This window comes from Phyllostomus hastatus, unplaced genomic scaffold, assembly GCF_019186645.2.
Source record: "Phyllostomus hastatus isolate PE091 unplaced genomic scaffold, TTU_PhHast_1.1 phas_scaffold_182, whole genome shotgun sequence".
NCBI classification, from domain to species: domain Eukaryota; kingdom Metazoa; phylum Chordata; class Mammalia; order Chiroptera; family Phyllostomidae; genus Phyllostomus; species Phyllostomus hastatus.
The window spans coordinates 13411373-13424735 of NW_025334013.1; positions in this window are offsets into that span (position 1 = coordinate 13411373).

The window sequence follows — 13363 nt, forward strand, 5'->3', positions numbered from 1 at the left end:
CTCCCCAGCCTCCAAGTATGGGGCTAGCTGCCTGGAAGAAAGGCAGGAGTGGACTTTTAGTGGGCCACTTTGTGCCAGGCCTTCTCGTACCTGTCACGTACTCTTGCCCTCCTAATGACTCCGAGAAGACACATTATGCTTCTTGTTCTTTAGATGAAGAGACCGCAGCTCAGAAGGTCAGAGGGCTGGCACCACAGCATGGCTTTGGGGGAGTGAGGGTTTGAACCCAGGCCAGGCAGACTAAGCTTGTGCTCTGCTTCTGGTCAAAGGCTGGGCTCCAGAAAGACTTGGTGGGTCGGACTGGGCTGAATGGGCACACGCCCAGAGCATGTCTCCCTTACATGGGGCAGGCTTGACGTTTCCACAAACTCAGGAGCATACAAGTCGGAGGCGGCATCGAGGGGAAACAGCTGGTGGTGGTCCTGGCTCTGGGCCTGGGGAAGGATCCAGGGCTGTGGAGGCGGGTGGAGAGTTGGGTGGCACTGGGGCGGCGGGCAAGTCTCCCTGGTTGTCCCAGGCAACCCCAGGCTGTGCCGGCTGCTCCGAGGGCACGGCCTTTTCTGCAACAGCAGCGCTTGTATTTTGAGGTCTTTCTATCTATTTTAAGATCTCAGGCAATTCCTGTCACCTTTCTGACTCTCATTTTCCTCATCTGAAAAATGGGAATTTACATAGTTGTCTGTCTCAGGTTTTGGGGGGTGGGCAGATCCTTTGCAGGGATGGCTGTGGCAGTGCCTCGGTGGTAAGAAAATCCCCTGCCCTTTTGAGAGGCTTTGCCTCCTCTCAGGGAGCCTGTGGCGTGCAGGTGGGGAAGGATCCTGGCCCCAGTTCACAGATAAGAAAGACGGAGCCTCTGGCCCTGAACTGATTTGCTCTCGTGTCACAGCTAGTGAGCAGGGAGCTGGGGCTTCTGAGGTTTTAAACTAAGCCTTTGTATTTGACTTCACCAACAGAGAGAAGCCAGCAGGTAAGAGGCTAAATCATTGGGATTTAGGGCTAAGTGATGGAGAGTTTAATGGTGAGGGATTGAGCATCAGGGAAAAAAAGTCAAATACTAATTTAGAGGATCAGAGAGGGAAAGTTAATTGCCCCAAGTCACAGAGCAGAGCAGAATGGTGGCAGAGCTAAGCCCAGAAGTTAGCTACAATGACCGAGCAATGACCGAAAAAAAAAATAATAATAAAGAAACCTCAACTAACCCTAATTATTGTATCCACTCGGTATTGGGCTCTCTGTATGTACTAAGCAGTTAGTCCTCCCAGCAGCCTGAAGGTGAAGGGCCTCTGCAGTTATTTTCAGATGTAGCTACGGAAACTCCATGAGGTGACCACACGTGTCCAGAGCTTGCGCTTGGTTAGTCGGAATACAACATTTGAGCCCAGATTTGACACCCTAACTGGTGTTCTTAGCCACTCTGTTCTGCCTGCCTACTTGCCCGTGTGGGCTCGAGTCTGGAACCTTGCATGTTGACCAGAGGCTCTGACGCCCAGAGAGCCAGGTCGGGGCAGATGGCCGGGCTGGTTGCTGGGTGCCGGGTGCCAGCTGTCAGGGCCTCAGCCCATGGGCCGCCAGGTGTGCAAAGACTTCACCAAAGGGGTGTGGGGTGTGAGGGGTGGTGTGCTGGCTGTGGGTCAGGAGGTACATGCTCACCTCCCAGACCTCAGTTCGCATCATGAACTACAGATGTTAACTGATTCCCAAGGTGCTTCCCAAACCCACATTTCTGGCCTCCCCCCTTCAAGGGGCTTCTGAGTTGAGGTTTTGTGGGGGTGCCAGCAGGCCCCTCCCCTTCTCCCAAGGTGTGAGCCACCCAGGGAACATGGGGCTGGCTGTCATGGCAACCCTGTGTTGCGAAATGACGTAATTAGAGTTCCAAACGTGTGAAATCAAATACAACATCCGCAAACACAGCCTGGGGGTCGGCATGGCAACCGCAGGGCACCAGGACGGGCAGGCGCTCCCCGCCCACATCAGCCAGCTTGGCTTGGCTACTTGGGCAGGCACAGAAGGCAACTGCTCCCTCTCCTGGGGCATCTGCAAGACCCTCTGCTGCTGCCTGCTTCTCTCCTCTGCCTTCTTGGTCTTGCCCCTCTGGGGGGGTCGTGTACCCCTCTGATTAGGATGCTGACTCTTGAACCAGACAGATCTGGGGTGGCATCCTGACACAGAGCAGCTGTGAAGACTTGGGCAATTAGCTTCACTTCTTGAAGCTTTCTTGCCTTAGATGTGAGCTGTTTTCTTTTTTAAATTTTATTTTAATTGTTGTTCAAGTACAATTTTCTATCTTTTACTCCCATCCAAGCCCACCTACCCACCCCTGCCCACCTCCCTCCCATTTCTACCCGCCCCTAGTTTTTGTCCATGTGTCCTTTATACTTGTTCCTGAGATGTGAGCTGTTACTCTGTGCTTTCTCTTCTTTCTTCCGCTCTGTTGTTCTTTCCCTGCCTCCCACTCTTAGGGCTCCTGCAGGCCCCAAGAGGGACCGTGGAGCCTGGGCGCCCAGGTAATCAGTCAGCCCCTGCATGGCTTTGCCATGTGATCTTATTCTTAGGTCTTCCCTTATTTGGACTTGGGTCCTCTCTATAAAATAAGGGCATAGTCCTTCTGTCCCTTTCAAAGTGTGGCCTGACGCCATCTGCATCAGCATGACCGGCATGTCTGGTTAAAAGAGCAGATTCCTGGATTCTTCCTCTTGCTATTTTGATTCCTTAGGTTTGGTGTGGAACCCAGGAATCTGAGTTTTAACCGGATCTACAGGTGAACCTGAGGGATATGCCAATGTGAGAACCCTTGAACTAGATGGTTCCAATGCCCAGCTGTGATTGGCCTCCAAGATCTGAATGTCTGGCTCTGATTGGCTACCTTCTGGGGTCCTGCTTTTTATTCAGCGGCACTGTTGTCATCAGGCCAAGGCAGCCTTCCTCTGGTTCTGTCTCTGTCTCTCACACTTATTTAATCAACAGGTGTTTCTGGTGCTAGGCCCTGGACCAGGTACTTAACTGTCCCTCAGCAGCGAAGACCAGTGTTTGTGTGTCTGGGGACAGGACTGGGGGGGCAGAGCTCACCAAGCCACTGTTTTTCTGTGACTCAGTTTCTTTGTGTGTAAATGGGGATAACGATTTGATCATGAGAGTGTCCTGCTACTCCTGCGCTGGGTGGGGCTTGGGGAGAGGGCGTCAAAGGCACGTTCTCTGGGGGCCCGTGGCATGCTGGGCACCATGCTAAATGCTTTGCATAGTGCACTCATAAAATGCTTCCAGTAACCGTTATTATTATTATATTATTATTATTATTATTATTTTAGAGAGAGAGGAGAAGGGAGGAAGAAAGAGAGGAAGAGAAACATTGATGTGAGAAAGAAACACCGATGTGCCTTCTGTATGCACCCCAACTGGGGACCGAACCTGAAACTTAGGCATGTGCCCTAAGTTTGCCGAGATCAAATTGGTGACCTTTTGGTTTGTGGAACGGCATCCTGCCAACTTAGCCACACCAGTCAGTGTGTCTCCAGTAAATTTCAAAGTGGGGCTATTTCCCTCCATTTTACAGTTGGGGAAACTGAGGCTCAGAGAGGTGATGACTCACCTGGGGTCACTCAGCAAGTAACCAGTTTGGAACTGAAACCCCTTCCAGCTCCCGTTCTCCTTCTCCCTCTCCCCACCTGCCCTCACTCCTCTGGCACCACCCCCTTCTCTCTCTCCCCATCTACTTTCCATCAAAAGGTCTAGAGAGAGTTTTCTGTGCTTGCTGTCTTCATGTCCTCACTGTTCAGCCCCCTGCCTTCTGCTGTCCCCACACCCCAGACCTGCCAAGCTCACCAAGGACCTTCCTGGGGCAAAATCCAATGACCTCGACCTCTGGGCAGTGCTGATGCTGGACATTGCTCTCTCCTTCTGCAGTACACTTACCTCCTGGGCTTTACTTTCCTTACCTCTACTGGGCTTTCTTAATCTCTTAATTTAAAGGATCGTTAAAAACCCAAACAGTTGCTGAGAACCTGCCACATGTCTACTCTGCCGAGTTGGGGGGATACATGGGCAACAGACCCTTGAGGTGCTTGTCCTCCTGAGCAGAGAACACCATGGGCTGCCTCCAGAGGCACCTTCTCTGTGGCTCTTGGCTGGGGGACGCGGCGTCCTCCTGCCTCGCCCCTCTGTGCGCTGCTCCTCTCTGCATGTGCTGTCTTCGCAGTCTTGTCAGCTCCCAGGCTGAGGGGTCCCCAGGCCTCAGTCCAGGGCATTCTGTAATGAGCTTCGGCCTGGGATGGCCACAGGCCACCTGGATCCTATTACCTGCCCCTAACTGTTCTGCGGACTCCAGGCAGCCCCTCTGGTCCCTCCCATATGGAGTTGCCATAGTACTTTCTCTAAATTATACTATTCTACATTATATACTAAATTAATTTAGTATATAATTATACTAAATTATGCTCAGTGCCACAAGCTGGAATCCTCAGTCTTTTACCTGCTTAACGCCTTCTAATCCTATGAGAATTACCTCCTCCTGAAAGTCCTCCAAGATTGATCAAGTGGCTACTCTGTGTGCTCCCAGCCCATGATGCCAGAGGATCCCCTCCAGCATTGTGAGATCCTTGAGCTCAAAGGCTGACACAGAGTAAAGCACCAGTGAATATACCTTAAATAGAGGCCAAGAAGCTGTAAGAGCTCACAAACCGCTAATTCCCAACCTCTTGTTCTACCAACGGGGACACAGAGGCCCAAAGTCTCAAACGGAAGCAGTGGCAGAGCCAGGACTCAGCCCCAAGTGCCTGGATTCCGTTTCAGAGTTTGTCCCACCAGAGCACAAGGCCAGGATGGTGAGAGGCCACTGAGGGAACAGCGTTTGGGCACACTGAGTTCTCTTGGCCCCATCGTGCCCCGGGCCTACTTTCTCTGGACAGAGGCAGTCAGTTCTTTGCTCTTGTCTGGTGAAGCGCTCCTCATAGCAAGTACACGAGTGTTCACAAAGTGCCGACCGGGAGGCTAGGAAGCCAGCTGGAGCTGCTGTGGCGTCTTGCCTCGACAAGGAGGGAGACTGCCCACCCGAGGACCAGGCTGGCCCAGAGGGGCCAAGGGGAAGCTCGAAGGCTGATGCTGTGGCTTGATGTGCTGCAGCGAGACGTGCCTGAAGCCAAAGCAGACTCGTGAGTGTGTGTGTGTGCATTAATAATATTTTCTCTTTAACATGTGTGTCTGTCACTCGTAATCCAGATGGCCCTGAGTAATGAAGATCAGGACAAGCCTGGTGGTTTGCTCTGAAATGCCTGGTTTTGGAGGAGTGGAATAGACACAGAACACAAGCCAACATGGGGGAAGGCCTCACGAGGGTCCTATGACAGCGGAGACCATGATAACTGGGGAATTCGCTCATTCATTTGACCGGTCTGAAGGCCTTTTTGAGCTCCTACTGTGGGCCACAGAGTGGGCTCAACATAGTGGGTCTTCTCTGGGACTCTTCTGTTGGTCCGTCTCTCCTGGCACCAACACCACCTTGTCTTAATTGCTATCGATGTACATCAGTTGTGGTATGTGCTAGTGTCGTAGTCCTCTGAGGCTACTTTCACAAAAATGCCAGAGACTGGATGGCTTGTAAAATAGAACTGTGTTTCTCATAGTTCTGGAGGCTGGGAGGTCCAAGGTCAAGGCGCAGGCAGACTTGGTGGCTGGTGAGAACTCACTTTCTGGTTCATGGCTGGTTGTCTTCTCTCTGAATCCTCGTGTGGTGGAAGGGATGAGGGGGCTCTCTGGGGTTCCTTTCATAAGGGGACTGGCCCCGTTCGTGAGGGCTCCACTCCCATGATGTAATCACCCCCCAAAGGTCCGGCCTCCTACCACTGTCACACTGGGCATTCGGTTTCAACAGATGAATTCGGAGCGGGGCACAGACATTCACTCTGCAGGAAGTAATGCAAGGCCTCCCGCGTGTCCTTCTTCACATTTGACTTGGCCGTTCTTGCTTCTCTGCATTTCCAAACAGATTTTAGAATCAGCTTGTCACCTTTCTTATATGTATAGACACACAAAGTGAGCTGCTAAGGTTTTTATTGAGATTTTATTGAATTTCCACACCAATTTGAGAATTGACATCTTTATGATATTGAATCTTCTGATGCATTATATTTTGTTTAAGAATAAAGTTGATTTTATATTTTCTTTTATAGAGTGATAAGGCAGAGAAGTTAGAAATGCAGACAAGTAGACAGAAGACATTTTCTTTTACATTTATTTTGTGCCCCTACCCTTCCGTGCTGACTCTATGGTCTTGTTTGCTACAGCTTTTATTTTACACAGGTGGGTTTATAATACTTAGTGGACAACTATGTATTCCACATAATACTTGATGCTAGGATATAAGTTTTCATGTTATTTCAAAATCTTTATAGGCATATTTCAATTACTAGACAGTCATTTATGAGTTGATATTCCAAAACCTAACTCTCTAATCCCTAATCCAGAAGTGGAACTATCGGGTCAAAGATACAAGCATTTTAAGGCTCTTCACTCTTATCATGGAGCCAGCCCCTGGCAGAGCTGAGGTGCTAAGCCACAGCCCTAACCCCGTCCAGTTTTCCCCTTTAGGGCCACCATCCTGAGGACGAACAGGCAGTGGAGGGGACACAGCCCCCTCCTTCCGGCCTTGGGTCGTTCTTAGCGGCTCCACCCCAGGTTCGCCCAGGCTGTTCTGCTGAGGTTAACTGTGACTCAGGGCGGTGGAACGAGCCACCATCCCTCATCAATCAGGGTGACGTTGAGAAGAGACAGCCCTTTGCTGAGCCCCTGTGGGAGTGGGGCTGAAGGACAACATTCCTTTAGGTGACACTCTGCCACGGTTTCCTGTATGTTTTTTATGTTCTAGGCAGTGTGGCGGTGGTGGGAGAGGTAAGGGGTGGGGTCCGAGGTCTGAGGAGGAGCTCTGGTCCTTTGTTCCCTAGTGACTGTGAGTGTGAGGTGGTTTCAGTTCTCTGAGCCTTGGTTGCCTAGTCTGTCAAATGGGGCCAACGCCCCCACCTCCCAGGACTGCTGAGAGTTTCAATGAGATTACGTGGGGGAAAGGCCTTTGTGAATGAATCAAGGCATGCAGGGCCAGGTGTTCAGAATGAAAAACCTTTTTTTTTTTTAAATTTTAAAGATTTTATTTCTTTTTTAGAGAAAGGGGAAGGGAGGGAGAGAGGGAGAGAAACATCAATTGGTTGCCTCTCTTGCACCTCCAATGGAGAACCTGGCTCCCAACCCAGGCATGTGCCCTGACCAGGAGTCAAATCTGGGACCTTACGGTTTACAGGCTGGTGCTCAGTCCCCTGAGCCACACCAACCAGGGCATGAATGAAAAACTCTCTTGTAGTCATTGAAGAGTCTTTTATGATGTTCTCAGAGCCTTCCCTGTCTTTTATTCTCAGCCAGAAGGCCCTCGCTGGGCTAGCCCAAGGGTCTATGGTCACGGTTCTTCCTGCGTCTGGGCTGAGCTGTGGTTCTCTCGCCAGGTGTCAGCCACACCTGTTTCCTCCATCCCTGATGGCTCTCATGCCAGTCTTGGCAAGAATCTTAAGGCCCGTCTTAGTCAGTTCAGGCTGCTATAACAACGATACTGTAGAGTGGTTGCCTTAGGCAACAGAAATCTATTTCTCTCGTTTCTAGAGAGTGAGAAATCTAAGACCAGGTGCCAGCGGGGCTGCCTCCTGGTGTGCAGAGGGCCGTCTTCTCTCTGTGGCATCATGTGGAGGAGAGAGCATCTCTCTGGGTCACTGTCCGTAAGGGCCCTGATCCTACGCATGAGGCCTCACCTCCAAATACTGTCCTATCAGGATGAGGGCTTCAACACACATTCTGTGGGACACAGACATTCAGCCCATAGCAGGCCCCAGGGCAGCAGCTTGGTGGGGCTTGCTAGTTGTCCTAGGCGCCTCCCACTCATCCAAGATTAGCTGCACTGTCAGCACTCAGGACAGCTGCTCTCCGCTCCACTCCTCATTCCCGTCCATGGGTGATCTTGGCAGTTCTCGTGGCAGATGCCCCCTCTCCTTGAACTGGGGCCCCTTTGGTCTTTTATTTATTTATTAAATATACTTTATTGATCATGATATTACAGTTGTCCCAATTACCCCCTTCATTCCCCTCCACCCTGTGCACCCCCTCCCACCCGCATTCTCCCCCTTTAATCCGGGAACTGGGGCCCTTTGGTCTTGATCGTGATGCAGGGTGATGGTTGGCCCTGATGCCGTTGGAGGTCCCATTCGGTCTTGGGCTTCCTGTGCTGGAAGAAGCAGTGGTGGCAGCACAAGCTTCTCCCTGCACCCTGTGTTTCCAGTCTAGTTGGTGCCATGGCAACTGAGCCAAAGGTCAAATCACCACCGTGAGCTACCTTTCTGCTCTTTACGTCAACACACCACTCAGTACTGGACCAACCCAACAGGGGTGACTTTCACAGACACCTCGGGTTTCCTGAATGCTGGGTTTCTTTATGGGGGACATAAAGATCCCAGTGGTGACCGCACACACAGCAGGCACAATGTGGGGGCTACCGGTGCCTCCTCTGATCCCCCAGAAGGGCCATGATGCAGGGGTGTGGGCGGGAGGTAGCTGAGCAGGACTCAAATGTCTGTGTATCCGTTCCAAGTACTGGTATGTCCTGGGCACTGCATCCTTCTGGCTGCCACCTGCCCACTAATCAGAGCTTCACTCTGCCCTTTGCCGACTGTGTGAATTTGAATGATGCATACAACTTCCTTAAGCTTTAATGTCCTCTTCTGTAAAGGAGGGTAAATACAATATTCCTCCTTAAAACGAGGGTGATAATAATCTCTATAAAATAGGAGTAATAATAATCTTTCCATACTGGGTTTTTCTTTTACATTAATAGACTTTAGAACAGTTGTAGGTTTACAGAAAAATGGAGCAATAGTGCAGAGTTCCCACGCATAGTCGCCAACACATACCTACATACACTCTTCACTTTTTTTATTAACACTGTGCTTTAGTGTGGCACATTTGTCACATTGTAATTGATATCGCCCTTCCCGGCCCATGTCCTTAGCCATGAGAACCCCCAACAACCATTGATGTTTTCACTCTCTCCATGATTTTGCCTTTTCCCCCAGAAAGTCATATAGTTGGTCAGACTGGCTTCTTTCACTTAGCAATATGCATTTAAGTTTCCTCCATGTCTTTTCATGCTTGCTGCTTATTTCTGTTTACTGTTAAATAACTTTTTATTATCTGGATATAGCACAGTTGTTTATCCATTCACCTTGTTGCTTCTGGTTTGGGGCAGTTATGAATAAAGCTGCTCAGAACATCTGTGTGCAGTTTTTTTTGTGGGTGGGTGGGTGAAAGTTTACAACTCGTTTGCATAAACACCTAGGAGCGTGATTGCCGGATTGTGTAATAGACTATGTTTAGCTTTGTAGGAGACGGCCACACTGCCTTCCAAGGCGACTGCAGCGTTTTACACTGTCACCAGCAGTGAACGGAGTTCCTGTGGCTCCACACCCTTACTAAGGCAGAATTTGGTGGTGTCAGTGTTTTGGATTTTAGCCCTTCTACTGGGTGTGTCATGGTGTCTTACTGCTGTTTTAACATACAATTCTTTAATGACATGCGATGTTGAACTTCTTTTCATATGACTGTTTGCCATCTATATATCTTTCTTGTGAGGTATCTGTTCAGAACTCGTTCCCATCTTTTAAGTTCGATTTTTTGTTTTCTTCTTAATTTTTTTGAGTTCTTTGTATGTTTTGGATTGTAAGTCCTTTATCAGAAATTGTGTTTGCAAATGTTTTCTCCCTGTCAGTGGTTTGGCTTTTCATTCTCTTAACAGTGTCTTTCATAGAGCAGAAGATTTTAATTTTAATAAAGTCAAGCTTGTTAAGTTTTTCATTCAGGGATCATGCCTGTGGTATTGTATCTCAGAACTCATTGACAAACCTGGTCACCTGGATTTTCTCCCATGATACTTTCCAGCAGTAGTTTAGGTTTTCATTTTACATTTAGGTCTATGATCCATTTTGAGTTAATTGTTTTGAATGTGAAAGGTCTATGTCTTGATGATTCTTCTTCCTTTTTTGTGTTTGCTTGTGGATGTCCAGTTTTTTTAGTACCATTTGTTGGGGAAAAAACCCCACCAAAAAACCCTGTCCTTTCTCCATTGATTTGCCTGTGCTCGTTTGTCGAAGATCGGTTAACAATACGCATGTGGGTCCATTTTTTGGCTTCTATTTCGTCCTGCTGGTCTGTTTGCTGGTTTTGCCAACATCACACTGTCTTGATTACTGCCGCTTTGGAGGAAGTCTTGCAGTCAGTCACTAGCGTCTGTTCCCCAACAGACGCTCTTCTTCTCAGTATCGTGCTGGTTATTCTGGATCTTTGCTTTTCCATGTAAATTTTAGAATCCATTCATTTTGTTGATATCCACAAGTAACTTACTTGCATTTTAATTGTCCTTTTTAATCTCTTTTTATCTTTTTAAAAATTTTAATTGTTGTTCAAGTACAGTTTTCTGCCTTTCATTTTAATTGTTATTGTGTTGAATTTGTAGATGAAGTGGGAAAAAACTGACATGTTAACAATATTGAGTATTCCTATTCATGAACATGGACTATCTCTCCATTTATTTAGATCTTCTTGGATTTATTTTATCAAAGTTTTGTAGTTTTCCTCATTAGATCTTATATATTTTTTTATTAGATTTATACTTAAGTATTTTATTTTTTGGTGCTGATGTAAATGGTATTACATTTGTGACTTCAAAATCCAATTGTTTGTTCCTAGTGTATAGAACAATTTACTTTTTTTAAAAAAGATTTTTATTTATTTATTTTTAGATAGAGGGGAGGGAGAAAGAGGGGGAAGGAAACATCAATGTGAGAGAGAAACATTGATCAGCTGCCTCTTGCATCCACCCCAAATTGGGGGCCAAACCCACAATCCTGGCATGCACCCTGACCAGGAATCTAACCAGCGACCTTTTGCTTTTTGGGATGACACCCAACCAACTGAGCCACACAGCCCAGGGTGTGAGCAATTGACTTTTGTTTATTGACCCTGAATCCTGAAATCTTGCTATAATCTTTTGGTATAATATTATAGTTTCAGGAGTTTTTTGCTGTTCTAGGGTCCTTGCGACTTCTAACACAGACAGCCATGTTACCTGCAAACAAAGACAGCCTTATTTTTTCTTTCCCAATCTATATACCTTTCATTTCATTTTCTTATATTGTTGTGTTAACTAGGACTTCAATATGATGTTGACTAGGAGTTAGGAGAGAGAAAAGATCCTTGCCTTATTCCCGATCTTGGGGGGAATCCTCTAGGTCCTCACCATGAAGGATGATGCTGGCCGTGGGTTTTTCAATAGTTCTTTATCAAGTTGAGGAAGTTTTCCTCTATTCCTAGTTTGTTGAGGGTTTATTGTTTAAATTTTTTTGGTTTTTGTTTTCTATTTCTTATTATGAATGGGTGTTGGATTTTGTCAACTCCTTGTTCTGCCCATATAAGGTTTTGAGAAGGTTAAATGAGTTAGTGCATCTGGCACAGCCAGCACAGGGCTAACATGGGGCAAATGGTCAACTTAGGCTATAACTGAGAGGTAATGTTGCATGTCAAACATGTTGATAGCTGGTATGTAGAAGAGCAACTGAATTTTGTATATTAACCTTGTATTGTGAAACCTTGTTATAATCCCTTGACATAATAGTTCCAGGAGGATTTTTTTTTTTTGGTCAATTCTTTGAGATTTTTCAGTGGACTCCAGAGCAAATTGCTTGGATTCAAATCCTGATTCCACCACTTACAAACTATGTGACCTTGAGTAACTTAACCTCTCTGTGTCTTAGTTTCCTCATCTGTAAAATGGGGGATAACAGTAGTGTCTTCTCCACAGAATTGCCTAAGGATTAAATCAATGAATATCTATAAAATGCTTATTATAAAAACACCTGGCACATAGGAAGTGCTATACAAATATCAGATATTATTATTATTATTATTATTATTATTACAAAACACCAGGGTCCTCTCCTTTTTACTGCAGCCAGATTTTTATACATTGGAGATGCCACTGGGGACAGGTGGTAAGAGCATGAATGGCTGTGTGGCCAGGAGAGTGGGAGGCAGGAGAGAGGACTAGCACGGTCAGACTGGTGATGTAGATAGCTCTGTCTCACTTCTGGGTGGGAGATGGACTGGAGGCGAAAGAGGCTGTTGGAGTGTCTAGGTGGCGGGTGATGGGGCTGGGCCAGGGCGACACCTGTGGAATGAGAACTGGGGAAGCTGCTGAAAGGAAGAGTCAGTAGCACCTAGTGACCCATCAGATGAAGGGGAGATGAGGAAGAATCAAGGACACTGTCGAGGTTACATAGTAACTACTTGGCTCGTCCCACCAGAGGGGCTGGCCAAATCTACAAACCACCCGTTGTGTAACCAGAATTTTACTGGAGCGCAGCTATGCCCCTTTATTTATGTGTTGTCTGCGGCTGGTTTTACACGGCAACAGCAGTTGAGTAGTTGTGACAGAGACTGTGTGGTCCCAAATATGTATCGTCCAGCCCTTTACAGATAAGTTTGTTGACCTTTGAGCCAAACAGTTGTTCATTTCAGTAAATTACAAAAAAAAATCAGTTAAAATAGTATTATGACGTAGGCATCATTTTTAATCCATCCATCCATCCATTCATTCAGCTTCTATTTCTTGGTGCCTGGTCTGCCTGCCTCTGTCCAAATGACTGGTTTGCACGGTTGGTCTGGTTGCTGCGGGCAGCGGTCTCAGAGGCAGATGCCTGCTTTCACACATGAGGACGCGCAGGCTGCAGTGAGGTCCTCGGCACATCTGGACGGTGCCGCTGCCGGCCCACACGTGGGGCCTGCCTGAGCCAAGCTGGCCTCTGGGGCTGGGCGGTCCAGGCTTATGGGTCTTCTGGGGTAATCACATTTACACAGAGCTTTTCTCAGACATGGTGTCATTTACTCTAAATGACAGCCCCTTGAGCTCAGCATCACTATACCTCAAGAAAGCGAGCTGGAGAAGCGATTAGCTCAAGGCCAAGGGAAAAAGCAGGCAGACCTCTTCTTGGTTGGAGGTGAATATCCAGAAGGGGTGACTGTGGTCTCAGTTCCTTCTCCCTTGAAGACTTAGGGAGCAGGGCAGGAGTGTCCACTGGGCAGGGGCCCCCAGATCCCCAAGCCATCTGGTACCTTCTGCTTTGGCCCCGACCAGGGGTTACAGATGTGATCCTGACACTGTGGGAATGCAGCTTTGCAGCCGTAATTAGTTTATTCCTGAGGTCAGCAGTATAAATAGTAGAAAAATGTATTTCCTGTTCCAAGCCAAATAAGCAAGTGGCAGCCAGTTGGCTGGGTGCCACTGATGGGA